Raw genomic sequence first — 15,709 nt, 5'->3', positions numbered from 1 at the left:
GACGATTTAGTATTAACAGGGACAACAATCAAACAACACAGGACTTTCACCCAGTTTCACCTAAACCTGACTGTCCCGTTCTCGTGCCGCATGTCAGTCAGTATGTCCTGACCCACAGCGTCAAAAGTGAGGCCAAGATTCCCGACGCTGAAGGAGACTTTTAACGTGATTAACAAACGCTAAAGGAGACTTTTAGCGTGATTAACAAATGCTGAAGGAGACTTTTTGCGTGAATAACAAACGCTAAAGAAGACTTTTTGCGTGAATAACAAACGCTAAAGGAGACTTTTTGCGTGAATAACAAACGCCAAAGGATGCCAAGATTCCTGATGCTAAAGGAGACTTTTAGCGTGAATAACAAAAACTAAAGGAGACTTTTAGCGTGATTAACAAAAACTAAAGGAGACTTTTAGCGTGGTTAACAAAAACTAAAGGAGACTTTTAGCGTGAATAACAAAAACTAAAGGAGACTTTTAGCGTGGTTAACAAAAACTAAAGGAGACTTTTAGCGTGAATAACAAAAACTAAAGGAGACTTTTAGCGTGGTTAACAAAAACTAAAGGAGACTTTTAGCGTGAATAACAAAAACTAAAGGAGACTTTTAGCGTGATTAACAAAAACTAAAGGAGACTTTTAGCGTGATTAACAAAAACTAAAGGAGACTTTTAGCGTGATTAACAAACGCTAAAGGAGACTTTTAGCGTGATTAACAAACGCTAAAGGAGACTTTTTGCATGGATAACAAACGCTAAAGAAGACTTTTTGCGTGAATAACAAAAGCTAAAGGATGCCAAGATTCCTGATGCTAAAGGAGACTTTTAGCGTGAATAACAAAAACTAAAGGAGACTTTTAGCGTGATTAACAAAAACTAAAGGAGACTTTTAGCGTGAATAACAAAAACTAAAGGAGACTTTTAGCGTGATTAACAAAAACTAAAGGAGACTTTTAGCGTGAATAACAAACGCTAAAGAAGACTTTTTGCCTGAAAAACAAAAACTAAAGGAGACTTTTAGCGTGAATAACAAAAACTAAAGGAGACTTTTAGCGTGATTAACAAACGCTAAAGGAGACTTTTAGCGTGAATAAAAACTAAAGGAGACTTTTAGCGTGAATAACAAAAACTAAAGGAGACTTTTAGCGTGATTAACAACCATGACCAAGCGTCCGTATTTTACGTGATGGGAGAGCGAGAATGCGTTGGTTTACTTCTAACTGAACTGAAGCGGTGTGGGTGTTTCCGTCACTTGAACTTTACAAAATTCTGTATATCTACAGTATGTATTCACACGTGTGCTGTGCAACCACACACAACACACAGGCACTGTTTGATTCTGATTCGTCTCTTGTTGTATTGAGTCATAGTCTCGTACTGTAAGACGTGTGTTGTATAATATTTTTGATGTGTGGTGAATTTTTGGGTAGATTTATTTAGTTTTTTATCTTGGGTTTTTATTGATAAGTAATTGAAATAATTTACAAATATGTTTGTGGTTTGTTACCTCCATCCATCCTCTTATCCATTAACTGGAGCTAGAGCAGCAACGATTAATCGATTACTTGTCAACTGTTAAATTAATCGGCAACTATTTTGATAATCGATTTGAGTGTAAATTCTCTGATTCCAGCTTGTTAAATGTGAATATTGTTCTAGTCTCTCCTCTCCTCTGTGACAGTAAATTTAATATCTTTTGAGACAAAACGAGACATTTGAGGACGTCATCGTGGGCTTTTTGGGAAACACTGATCCACATTTTTCACTATTTTCTGACATTTTAGAGACCAGACAACTAATACAGAAATCCAGAAAATAGTCGACAGATTAATCGACTCAATTTTATTGAGCTTTAGGGTTTAGTTTTCACACATACCTCGTTTGGTCCGGACTTTCGGACTTTTTAGTTTGATCCGAACCAAAATTACAGGTGTGAAACCTCCCCCGGACCGCGGTCCGGATCAAAAGACCAAATTTTGGTCCGATAAAAAGAGGTGGTCTCGGTCCGGACCGTTTATAGTGTGAAAGCATTTTTTGGATGGTTCGGACTTTTGGACCAAATACAAGAAGCTCTGGCAGGCTCTCCTTGTGTTACAAGACCGGGGAAGCCCCTTTAAGGTGCTTAGTGAGAGAGAGTGACGGTGAATGCGTTCAGAGAAGACAGCTGTCGGCTATCAGAGCAGAGAATACATCAGCAGTTTATTTGTTCAGTGGTAAATGTACAGCGTAGGTTTCAGTTTGTCTCTGAATAAATGCTCCAGAAAGAAAGTTCCCGTGTCTTGCTTCTCAACATCACAACAAAACAAAAAGGGCCGCGGCAGTAGGGGGAGAGCAGCAGTCAGTAGGGGGAGAGCATCAGTCAGTAGGGGGAGAGCATCAGTCAGTAGGGGGAGAGCATCAGTCAGTAGGGGGAGAGCATCAGTCAGTAGGGGGAGAGCATCAGTCAGTAGGGGGAGAGCATCAGTCAGTAGGGGGGGAGAGCATCAGTCAGTAGGGGGAGAGCATCAGTCAGTAGGGGGAGAGCAGCAGTCAGTTGGACAAACTCCGACACGGAGAGAGCATATGAGAGGACGAGGAAGCCCTTCAACAAACCAATCAGTTAGAAGTATCTGGAGACGTAGCTCACGTATGTGATGACAGCAGGACGGAGGTTTGTTAAGTATAGATCTTTAGTGCGCTTGCAAAACTGCAGTGTGAAACCACAACTTACCGGATCAAATGTATACAATGTAACAAAAACATGAACCTTGGTCCGGACCTTGGTTCGGACTTTCATGTGTGAAAACGCCCTTAATCTCCTTTGAACAGTCTTTTAGTACGTTTTTTTTCCCATTCTTACCTATACTGTACAGGCAAGCAAGCAATTTGTAACGTCGATTTTAAAAGGTGGATCTTGGGCTTTGGGAAACGCTGATCAACATTTTTCACATTTTTCTGACATTTTATAGACCAAACAACTAATCGATTAAAGCTATAGTGCGTAGTTTCTGTCTCCCCCCATGAGAAATTCTAAGTAATGACAACACATCTGTTTGCGCGTACACATGATACAAGCCTTCCGTGATAATCTACAGATAAATTAACAATGAAAATAATCATTAGTTGCAGCTTTAGCTCGAGCCAATCCCCGCTGACGTGAATTGAGTTTGTTGTGCGTTTTGTGAAACTTCTTTTGTCGTTCACAGTTTGGTGGAACAGTTCACTCTCGATATTCATACAAAAACACTTTTAAAATGCATGAATTCACAGATATTCATATGAAAGTTTGTCACATTTGTGCAGTGGGACTGAAGCCTTGCCATAACACGAAAAAGTTAAGTATCAGTGATTTGTTTTTAATATACTTGTAGGGACTTGTCACTGTCGACCAGTCATGGGAGTTGAGTGCTTTATCAGGCCAGTATTACCTTCAGATTAAACACTACAGCATTGTCATATTTCACTTTTGTAAATAAAATATCTCCCTCATAAATGTGTTGCATTGTTTATTTGTGGTATTATGGTATGGTATTGGTTTGTTACTTTGGAGTTATTTTTGTGCAATTATTATTTATTTTGCAAGTTTTGAGTTTTGCCTTTGAGATGAACATTTTATTGCTTTATTTAGTGATTTTTGATCTTGATGATTTGATCTTAACCCTCTGAGGTCTACGGGTATTTTCACATATCTTCTTAAAGCTACATTGTGCAAGAATTTCTCCCATCTAGCAGTGAAATTGTATATGACAACAAACTGAATGTTACTTTCTAGCCCTGTTCTCCAAACACGAAATGATCTCTTAGTATCTCGATCGTTTACATGCAGCTGTTCTAGCCACTCCAATATTAACTTTGGTCTTGTTGCTCTGTCTGTCACGTTGTTGTTTTAATTCTCTTTTTACCCTTCCCTGGCGAGTAATCTCCCCCTGGAATTCATCACAGTGCCACTGAGTGTAAGAGGGCGAAATGCCAAGGTATGTCCCTCTTCGGCTAATGTATTTTAAACATGGCGGCCGTCATTCAAGCGACTCGCCCGTAGGTATTCTGAATGATTCTGAATGGCAGATTCTACGCTGACGAGAATACTTTGATTAGTTGGTGGAAGTAATTACACATGAATGAGGACATATTTGTGAAAGAACAAAGGGGTTTTTGCTAAGAATCAACTCAAAGAATTACACAATGTAGGTTTAAATTTACCTTTTTAGGGTATTTACATATAACTGATCCCTGTGTGTTTCATATCAAAATGTCCAGAACGAACTCAGCTTTCCGTAAAGTGACGCCCACACTTTTTCTAGAGCAGTGCATAAAGAGATAATTTAGCGCTAAGGCTGAAATATCGATGTCCGCTTTTTGGAATTTCTCAAATCTCTTTTGAAAACAATCCTTAATTTATTATGACGAGTTTACCAAAGTCTTTAAGTACAAAAATTAATTCCTAGCTTTGTCTGTTGTAACATGACATGTCAGGGACTTTAAGAGTGGAATTATTATTGTGCCATTACGTTCAAACATAACTTTTTAAGTATAGTTTACAGTAACACAAATATTTTATTTGAAAGTTTTAAGTTTTACCTTTGAGATAGCCATTTGTTTTTTTTTTTCTTTAGTTGGTGAGTTTTGTTACTGATACTGATACTTAAAGGCACAAAACTAATTCCATACATGACCAGTTCTGTCCGTTGCAACGTGACATTTCGGGGACTTTCAGAGTGACAGCTTTGTTTGTTCACCACAGATATCTCATTGTTTTGAGTCACACCTCTTTGTGGAAATGCCACCTGAAAGTGTTTGCCTGGTAAAGCTGATTAACCTGAATGTCAGGTGGCAGCGCATGCCACAGCTTGGGCCCGCTGTGATTTATCTGTTACTAAAAAAAGACATATGGATCTTCACAGATATTAACAAGAAATTTATTTTTATCATGGTCTTGCATCGCCAGAACTTTATCTCCACAGCGCTGTGGAGTTAAGTCTGGCTCCACCACTGATGCATTCTGGGAGAGGAGAAAAAAAATGCTCTGGGTGGTTTGCAGTTCTTTGCAACGGTGGCTCTGCTAAATAGTCTCAGGAAGAAATTTGTTTTGGTGGAACATTTGCACTAGAGGTGTGAATCTTCACTGATCTCCCAATTCGATTACAATTATCATGTCAGCGATTCGATATCTCGATGCATCACGATGCGTCAAATCCATTTTTCCATTAAAGCCATGTAGGATATTTAATTCATAGCTTTTCAAGCTTCAAAAGCAAAACCTCCTGCAGTGCTCTATTCCATCCATCCATCCATCTTCGTCCGCTTATCCGGTGTCGGGTCGCGGGGGGAGCAGCTCCAGCAGGGGACCCCAAACTTCCCTTTCCGAGCAACATTAACCAGCTCCGACTGGGGATCCTGGCGTTCCCAGGCCAGGTTGGAGATATAATCCCTCCACCTAGTCCTGGGTCTTCCCGAGGCCTCCTCCCAGCTGGACGTGCCTGGAACACCTCCCTGGGGGCGCCCAGGGGCATCCTTACCAGATGCCCGAACCACCTCAACTGGCTCCTTTCGGCGCAAAGAGCAGCGGCTCTCCGAGCTCCTCACGGATGACTGAGCTTCTCACCCTATCTCTAAGGGAGACGCCAGCCACCTTCCTGAGGAAACCCATTTCAGCCGCTTGTACCCTGGATCTCGTTCTTTCGGTCATGACCCAGCCTTCATGACCATAGGTGAGGGTAGGAACGAAAACTGACCGGTAGATCGAGAGCTTTGCCTTCTGGCTCAGCTCTCTTTTTCGTCTGGCGGTGCGATAGATTGAATGCAATACCGCACCCGCTGCGCCGATTCTCCGACCAATCTCCCGCTCCATTGTCCCCTCACTCGCGAACAAAACCCCAAGGTACTTGAACTCCTTCACTTGGGGTAAGGACTCATTCCCTACCTGGAGAAGGCATTCCATCGGTTTCCTGCTGAGAACCATGGCCTCCGATTTAGAGGTGCTGATCCTCATCCCAACCGCTTCACACTCGGTTGCGAACCCGATCCAGTGAGTGCTGAAGGTCGCAGGCCGATGATGCCATCAGGACCACATCATCTGCAAAGAGCAGCGATGAGATCCCCAGCCCACCAAACTGCAACCCCTCCCCACCCGACTACGCCTCGATATCCTGTCCATAAATATTACAAACAGGATTGGTGACAAAGCGCAGCCCTGGCGGAGGCCAACCCTCACCTGAAACGAGTCCGACTTACTACCGAGAACCCGGACACAGCTCTCACTTTGGTCATACAGAGATTGGATGGCCCTGAGTAGAGACCCCCTCACCCCATACTCCCGCAGCACCTCCCACAGTATCTCCCGGGGACCCGGTCATACGCCTTCTCCAAATCCACAAAACACATGTAGACCGGTTGGGCATACTCCCAGGCTCCCTCCAGGATCCTTGCGAGTGAAGAGCTGGTCCATTGTTCCACGACCAGGACGGAATCCGCATTGTTCCTCCTCAACCCAAGGTTCGACTATCGGCCGAACCCTCCTTTCCAGCACCTTGGAGTAGACTTTACCAGGGAGGCTGAGAAGTGTGATACCCCTATAATTGGCACACACCCTCTGGTCCCCCTTTTTAAGGGGAACCACCACCCCAGTCTGCCACTCCTTTGGCACCGTCCCAGACTTCCACGCAATGTTGAAGAGGCGTGTCAACCAGGACAGCCCCTCCACACCCAGAGCCTTGAGCATTTCTGGACGGATCTCATCAATCCCGGGGCTTTGCCACTGTGTAGTTGTTTGACTACATCAGTGACTTCCGCCTGGGAAATCGACGACAATCCCCGTTATCCTCCAGCTCTGCCTCTAACATAGAGGGCGTATTAGTCGGATTCAGGAGTTCCTCAAAGTGCTCCTTCCACCGCCCTATTACCTCCTCAGTTGAGGTCAACAGTGTCCCATCCTTACTGTACACAGCTTGGATGGTTCCCCGCCCCCCTCCTGAGGTGGCGAACAGTTTTCCAGAAGCACTTTGGTGCCGACCGAAAGTCCTTCTCCATGTCTTCTCCAAACTTCTCCCACACCCGCTGCTTTGCCTCTTTCACGGCAGAGGCTGCAGCCCTTCGGCCCCCTTGTACCCTGCAACTGCCTCCGGAGTCCTCCGAGATAACATATCCCGGAAGGACTCCTTCTTCAGTCGGACGGCTTCCCTGACCACTGGTGTCCACCACGGTGTTCGTGGGTTACCGCCCCTTGAGGCACCTAAGACCCTAAGACCACAGCTCCCCGCCGCAGCTTCAGCAATGGAAACTTTGAACATTGTCCACTCGGGTTCAATGCCCCCAGCCTCCACAGGGATGCACGAAAAGCTCCGCCGGAGGTGTTAGTTGAAAGTCTGTCGGACAGGGGCCTCCTCCAGACGTTCCCAATTTACCCGCACTAAACGTTTGGGCTTACCAGGTCTGTCCAGAGTCTTCCCCCACACCCTGACCCAACTCACCACCAGATGGTGATCGGTTGACAGCTCTGCCCCTCTCTTCACCCGAGTGTCCAAAACATACGGCCTCAGATCAGATGAAACGATTATGAAATCGATCATTGACCTTCGGCCTAGGGTGCTCTGGTACCAGGTACACTTATGAGCATCCCTATGTTCGAACATGGTGTTCGTTATAGACAATCCATGACTAGCACAGAAGTCCAACAACAAACAACCACTCTGGTTTAGATAAGGGAGGCCGTTCCTCCCAATCACGCCTCTCAGGTGTCTCCATCATTGCCCACGTGTGCGTTGAAGTCCCCCAGCAGAACAATGGAGTCCCCCACTGGAGCCCCATGCAGGACTCCAGTCAAGGTCTCCAAGAAGGCCGAATACTCCGAACTCCTGTTTGGTGCATATGCACAAACAACAGTCAGAGTTTTCCCCCCACAACCCGCAGGCGTGGGGAGGCGACCCTCTCGTCCACGGGGTAAACTCCAACACAGCGGCGCTCAGCCGGGGGCTTGTGAGTATCCCCACACCCGCCCGGCGCCTCACACCCTGGGCAACTCCGGAGAAGAAAAGAGTCCAACCCCTATCCAGGAGTATGGTTCCAGAACCAAGACTGTGCGTAGAGGTAAGCCCCACCAGATCTAACCGGTAGCGCTCCACCTCCCGCACCAGTTCCGGCTCCTTCCCCCACAGAGAGGTGACGTTCCACGTCCCCAGAGCCAGCGTCTGCCGCCCGGGTCTGGTCCGTCGAGGCCCCTGACCTTCACTGCCACCCATGTGGCATCGCACCCGACCCCAACGGTTCCTCCCACAGGTGGTGGGCCCAGTGCTCTAATACTACATAAATTGGATACATAAAACTATACAGCACTGAGCACATGGCACCTCCTGAATGTGCAAAACATACCAGAATATGTAAACAGAAATGTTGTTAGGCCGACATTAAATTGTAAACAGAAATAATTGATTATGAGCCGGCCGATTATCAATGCAGCATTGTCCATGTCCACGATTCGATGCATTGATTATTCGATTAATTTCAACACCTCTAATGTGCACCCCACAAAAGAAAACGCCCCATACAATATTAAATGAAGTTAACTGTTGACACTATACAGTAACGTGAGCTATTTAAATTAGCTGATACATGGTTAAACCTCATTGGCTCTTACCAGTGTATCTCCGTGTACTTCGTCCACAGCAATCCCACCAATCGCTCCCAAAACCTCCTAGTTAGAGAGGAAATGACCTAAACATATTCTTGGTAAATCTTTACAATCATTAACCAAAAGAACCAAGCAGGCCTGCCTTGTTGCACCATCCAAATGTTCTTTAAAATTTGACATTTTCAGGGTGTAGCTTGCTAGCTTGAAGGTTGTTGTTGTTTGTCCCAAAGAGAACAGAGTTTGAGTACGGCAACACACTCCAGACTATTTGTGTCATTACATTTTCTAGTTAGCTATATTGACGTGATGCGAAGAATGCAAAATCTCACATATGCTGAATTTTTTGTCTTTCCGATTGAAGAAAATATAGACCAGAGTCCGGCCAAATGGACGTTCAGCCTGCACTCACTTAACTGCATGTCGGTGTTATGCATTCAGTTTCTATTGGACTCAGCTGCACTTATTTTGCTGCAGGAGAAAAATTGCATCTAAAACAGAGCAGGCATTACGCCTGCCCTCCAAAGCTGGAACAGGCTGGTGTTTTAGGACATTTCGTTCAGATGGAAAGTGTTCAAGGGTCTACAAATCAACAGACTGATTCTAACCTTTATTGCATTTCATTTATTTTTGTGTTGAGTCAATGGTCAGACAGCAGCATGGATTGCCTCCTGAAAATAAGAAATAAATCCCAAATATGTTATAATACTTGATCATTTTTAAATATTTATGTTATCATAGCATAGATGCACACGCAAACATATTAGGGCACACTATTTCTTTATTTCTTCACTCTGTGACAGTAAACTGAATATCTTTGGGCTTTGGGGAAACACTGATCTACATTTTCAAGAAAATGATCAACAGATTATTCGACCATGAAAATAGTAGTTAGTTTCAGCTCTAGCAGAGTCAGTTCGTCCCCTTTAAACCTACATTGTGTAATGTTTTGAGTTGATTCTTAGCAAAAAACCCTTTGTTATTTCACAAATATGTACTCATTCATGTGTAATTACTTCCACCAACTAATCAAAGTATTCTCATAAGCGTAGAATCTGACATTCAGAATCAGAATACATATGTATTCTGCCATGTTGTGCCTCCATCTATAAAATACATTAGCCAAAGAGGGACATAACTCCGCCTTTCGCGCTTTTACACTCAGTGGCACCGTGCCGAATGCCAGGGGGAGATTACTCTAGATTTGAAAGCCTGTTGAAGATGGAGTATCACGCTGATACTTTACTAACATTAGCTTACATTCGTTTGGGAACATGATAGCTGATGTTAGCGATGACATGGTATCAAAATAACGAAAACGTAAAACTATTATTATACGTTCTTCTTGGAATAATACGGTCACCGTAGGAGTTAAAATGCCATCTGAATGGGAGGGGCTAGAAAGTAATATTCAGTTGGTTATCATATACAATTTCACCGCTAGACGGGAGAAATTCTTACACAATGTAGCTTTAAGTCCCTTCTTAAAACGTACTTTTATTGAAGATCCTTTCCTCATTTCATTTGAGTTTGAACTGTCTTCTATTTCTTTTGAAACATGTTTTCTTACTTACCGTACGCTGTACAGGTTTTTATCAAGGGGGTAAGCTTCTCCTCGGAACGCGTAGCTCCGACGGCGCCATTTTGATGCTACAAAGGGATCCCCTGCCGTTAGCATCCCATTGACTGCCATTCATTTTGGCGCCACTTTGACAGTGAATAACTTTATGTCTGAAGCGTTTAAAGACTCTATTTGTAAGTAAGTAAGTAAGTAAATTTTATTTATACAGCGCTTTTCACAGACAAGGTCACAAAGTGCTTTACAATGTGCATAGACAATAAAACATGGTAAAAATAGTCAATAGAATAAAATACAAATACAACAAACAATTTTAAAATAAATAAAAGACATAGGCTACCCAAAAGCTAGCCTGAACAAGTGAATCTTCACTTGTCCCTTAAAACAATCCACATTCTCAGCAAACCTAATGCTGGTAGGTAAAGCATTCCAGAGTCTGGGCGCCATCGCTTCAAAGGCTCTGTCCCCACATGTCTTCAGACGAGTGCGTGGCGTGGATAGCAGATTTTGATTAACAGACCTGAGAGACCGGGATGGAGTGTGTAAGTGAATTATGTTGGCAAGATAATCAGGGGCCTGACCATCTAGAGCCCTGTAGGTTATGGTCAGAATTTTGAATTGGATCCTGTAAGGAACAGGAAGCCAGTGAAGGGAGCAGAGTAAAGGGGTGATATGGGTACGCCTGTTTGATCTAGTAAGAAGCCTAGCAGCAGAGTTTTGAATGGAGTGCAGGCGGTGAAGGACAGATTTATTGAGTGAGGAGAAAAGTGAATTGCAATAGTCAATACGGGAGGAATTTGTCCGTTTATTTCTAAAGAAACACGACAATGTGTAAAAAGCTCCATTACCTTGTACTAGGCTAACGATTGTGTCATAACCACGAGACTTACTGTCACACAGTAGAGGAATTACCGTACAGTACAGGAGAAGCTCACAGGCAGTTTGGACTTACATGAGCTCTTTAGGTTTAATTACTAATGTTAACTAGCATGTTAGTGATCAATAATTATCTTGTGCCTATGTTATCTCGTTACATATACCTACGCTCTCCGTGTCTGTAAGATTGGTAATGATTGAGATTTCTCTCGGCACAGCTACCAGAAGACTTGCTTACGTCACATCTACGTCTTCAAGCTCAGTTGGAGGCTGCTCAATAACGCTCAGCCAGCACCGGTAAAGAGACTTCTAATAGCCTTCACTGGTCTCCGTCCAGAGACACGGGGTCTGTTGGCCCATTTTATATATGTCAATGGTTTTTATACACCATTGTTGTTGCTTGAAATCATGCTTGAAATGCGCTTTCTCCGTAGGTTTCATACAGCTTCTACAACGCTGGCCCACTCAGAGCCGTCTCTGATCAAATCCTCCAGCCTGAACTCTGAGGTTAAATGTGAACAAGCTGGTCTGTTGGTATTGATTTTGTGTCGACGGGTTTCGGGGGTCATTGTCTTCAATTAAGCCGGACCGCAATGGTAAATCACACAAGATTTGACCTCTGACCATTTCTCCTCTCTTCAGCCTTTGTGCCGTTTTGCTTCCAGTTTGATTTTAAATACACTGGCATCAGGAACTGGAGCCATCGCTCAACTCTCGATCAATGATTGTCATTCGTTGTGCAGCGTTGTTTATAGTTTTACAATGTGTTTTTAAAAAGGCAAGTAGTCTTTATAATGTTGTAAAGACAACTTGCAGTTATTTTAAGCAACTGCAAGTCAACTGTCAATTTAGGCATTTAGCAGAATTACAAATCATACTTGCGGGATATTATTATAGATTAAAAAAACAAACAGATACATTTTGGTTATCAGCACATAAACACATGAACATTATCAAAAATGTCTCATTTAGTGCCCTTTAAATGAAATTATATTTAGTGTCTTTTTAAAGGCAAATTCCATAAAAATAGGGGAGGGTGCCTATGTTCCCACAGCCCTATGTTCCCACATTTCTAAGATTATTTTCAAAATTAGGCCCTATGTTCCCACATTTCCATTTTCATAAATTTGTATCAGATTTTATCCCCCTTTCTCCCAATTTGGTAGACAATTACACCCAACCTATTATCCAGTAGCAATGGACTACAGATGGAATGTAACCCTAACCCTATAACATAGGGCCTAATTTGAAGAAAAATGTTAGAAATGTGGGAACATATATCCTAATTTGAAGAAAAATCTTAGAAATCTGGGAACATAGTAACCTGACTCCGTCAGATGGATCGCTTCGCATTTAATCGGCATATCCATCTGGGAACTTTCCGTTGGAGAACTTTTGGGAAGGGGCAGAAATACTGGTTAGCTGATTGGATAAACCATCTATCTATCACCTATGTTGGTGATAGACGGGCCAAATCAACCAATCAGATCAACGAAGCGTATGAAAATACAACCACAAGCCCGCCCCTGCTGCTGCAGGCAAAGCATAGCTCGTTAGCTCAGCATGCAAGCAACATGTCGGTAAAGGAGATTTTCCGTTTGTGTAACAAGAATTTAAGAATAAAAGGCCCCATTTCAGTTTCCCAGTCCATATCCAAAAGAAGGATCCAAGAGATAAAAGCATTAGCGAGCAGATAACAGAATTAGGGCTACCGCTGGCTGAAAATACTGGTTAGCTGATTGGATAAACCATCTGTCTATCACCACCTAAACCCGCCTCAAAACCAACGCTGATTGGCCCGGTCGTTTGGCGAACAGCTCCAAATTTTCTCTATCTCAAGATGCCAGACTGATCTGTGAGTGGAAAACTGGAGCTCGCGAGATCAGGATGGTCTCACGAGGCTAGGAACATAGGGCCTAATTTGAATAAAACTCTTAGAAATGTGGGAACATAGGGCCTAATTTGAAGAAAACTCTTAGAAATGTGGGAACATAGGACCTAATTTGAAGAAAACTCTTAGAAATGTGGGAACATAGGGCCTAATTTGAAGAAAAATCTTAGAAATGTGGGAACATATATCCTAATTTGAAGAAAACTCTTATAAATGCGGTAACATAGGGCCTAATTTGAAGAAAAATCTTAGAAATGTGGGAACATATATCCTAATTTGAAGAAAACTCTTATAAATGTGGGAACATAGGGCCTAATTTGAAGAAAAATCTTAGAAATGTGGGAACATATATCCTAATTTGAAGAAAACTCTTAGAAATGGGGGAACATAGGGCCTAATTTGAAGAAAACTCTTAGAAATGTGGGATCATAGGGCTATGGGAACATAGGGCTGACCCCAAAAATAGTTGTTATAAAATGACTTATCTTTTACTTTATAATTATTTTCTGAGGTTTTTTCTTCTACAGTATCTTTCTACGACCAAGTCTTAGTTGTTACTTTGTTGAATATCTTACTGCATCTCTTTAGTTTACTTTTTTTCTGATAAATATTCATCTTTGCTTTTGTTGTAGCTTATTTGACAATAAAGTATTTGATGTATCCTCGAACTGCTTCGGCCCTTCCCTTGTTCCCCCCCTGGGGTTATTTAATTGTAAGTCCTCCTCTCCTATAGACAACTGAGGGACATAACAGACTGTTAACCGTTTGCTTTTACCTTTATTGTGTGTTGGGTCATTTAACCCTTGTGTGATCCTCGTTTTCAAAGCTCTGTATCAAAAATATGGGTTTCTTTCAACCAAATTGCCCAAAAATAACATGGATGGTTCCATACATGAAACAACAGGCTGTAATTATGCATCAACATACGTTCCTCTGAACTTAATTATTAGCTGAAGTAATTCAATTTCTGGGTTTTTTACTCAAAATTAGGCATATTTTATTATGAATGAGGTTAACTGACGAAATTTTTTTTTATTTCCGCAACACTGCTTTAAACTCCCATATTTAATATAAAACGTTTCGAAACGTTGCATCTATATTAAATATGGGGGTTTAAAGCAGTGTTGCGGACATTACATTTTTTTCGTTTATAGTACTTTCATTTGTCCTGCAACTGCCAGAAGGCGGGATGTGCACACAGTTAATTTTATAAATTTTGAATGAGGTTTATTGACCATGAATTCCAAACATAAGTGTAAAACTAGCGTTGAAAAGTTGAGATGAAGATGGCTTAGAAGATGTAACACAGAATTGGAAAATGTATACATGTATGCACATATATACACATATAGTATACTACTATGCTTTATAAAAACAGGCAAAACAGACCGTGTCAATTCTGACCCGGGAAGACAACACGTAAGGGTTAAGCTATTTCACAAGAAGGCTAATTGCACTTTCATGGTTTCATTTTGAAAACATAAGCACAAAATAATCACAAACAACTCCAACTGTTCAAAAAGAGAACACATGAATAACTTCAGGTAACTCTCTTATTATTTTTTTTATTCATATTAATAGCATCATGCAGTTTTTTTTTATGTCATTTTCTTGTGTTTTTACAAAATGTTGTGTATATTACACCAGTGTAACATTAAACAGGCCAGAGATGTAACCTATAAAAGTAAATGTCTTTTAGCTTCATTTTTTGCAGCTGCTTCTGAACCCTATGATGCTCTTTTGCCACCAGCTCAACAGTGTGGTTCCACCATTAATTTTCTCCGTAATGATTTTGAATATCAGCAATAATGTCCAAACCATACAAGACAGACTGACCACGAGCTACTAGATTTTGAAACGAAGGTTTATGCTTCTGTGAAGAGCCAGAAGTCTGTATGAAATCAAACCTTGTTTTAGGAAAAAACATGTTTTATTCGCCATCGCAGGGAGAAATACTACACTACCCACAATCCTACTGCTGCGTTCCAGGCAACCCGTAACTCGTGTTTTCACAACCTTTTACCCGTGAAAGCGCCCTGGAATGGCAGTCAAACCCGTAACTTATTGCCCATGAACTGGTACCAGATGGTTGTTCTCCCGGTTACAGTTTTTGACGTCACACACACACATGAACAACAATGGCGACCCCCCCCGTTGATGCTGTATAGACGTAAAGTAACCTAGATAGTCAACGTTAGGTAGCCGCTAGCTAACGCTAGCTAGAAGGGTTTGTGGTGGCTGTCGGTACGCGATCCGTGCTGCCTTTGTGCAAGACGTTAAGCGCATGCGCAGATGAAAATCCTGTTTTACGAGGATTTACGACATTGCACTAGCAGTTAGCCAAATTAGCTGTTAGCTATATAAGCTAACGTTAGCTTCCCAGTGGAGGCTAGCAGCAGACCGCTACAACTACGACCGGAAGCGTGGAACAAATCGCGCAGTGTGTCCACTATCCTCGGTAAAACCACGTGTAAAACAGGATTACACTGCACGATCTGTTCCACGCTTCCGGTCGTTGGTTTAAACGTTAGTTTAGCTAGCTAGCTAACAGCTAATTCAGCTAACCGCTAGCTGAGACAGCTAGACCCTCAAAATAAAACCTGAAAATAACTGTTAAAATGTATAACATCTGTAACGTCAGTTCTACTCAACTTGTGCCCATTCATTTAAAATACAATCAAATCAATACTTGTCTTTATTGTTATTACTGTAAAGTCTTAATTTAGCTGTAGCCTGCTTTTCCCGGTGTTTAGCTTGAGTTGACGTTATTT

Source organism: Perca flavescens, chromosome 5, assembly GCF_004354835.1.
Source record: "Perca flavescens isolate YP-PL-M2 chromosome 5, PFLA_1.0, whole genome shotgun sequence".
NCBI classification, from domain to species: Eukaryota; Metazoa; Chordata; class Actinopteri; order Perciformes; family Percidae; genus Perca; species Perca flavescens.
Note: the sequence above shows the minus strand (reverse complement) of the source record.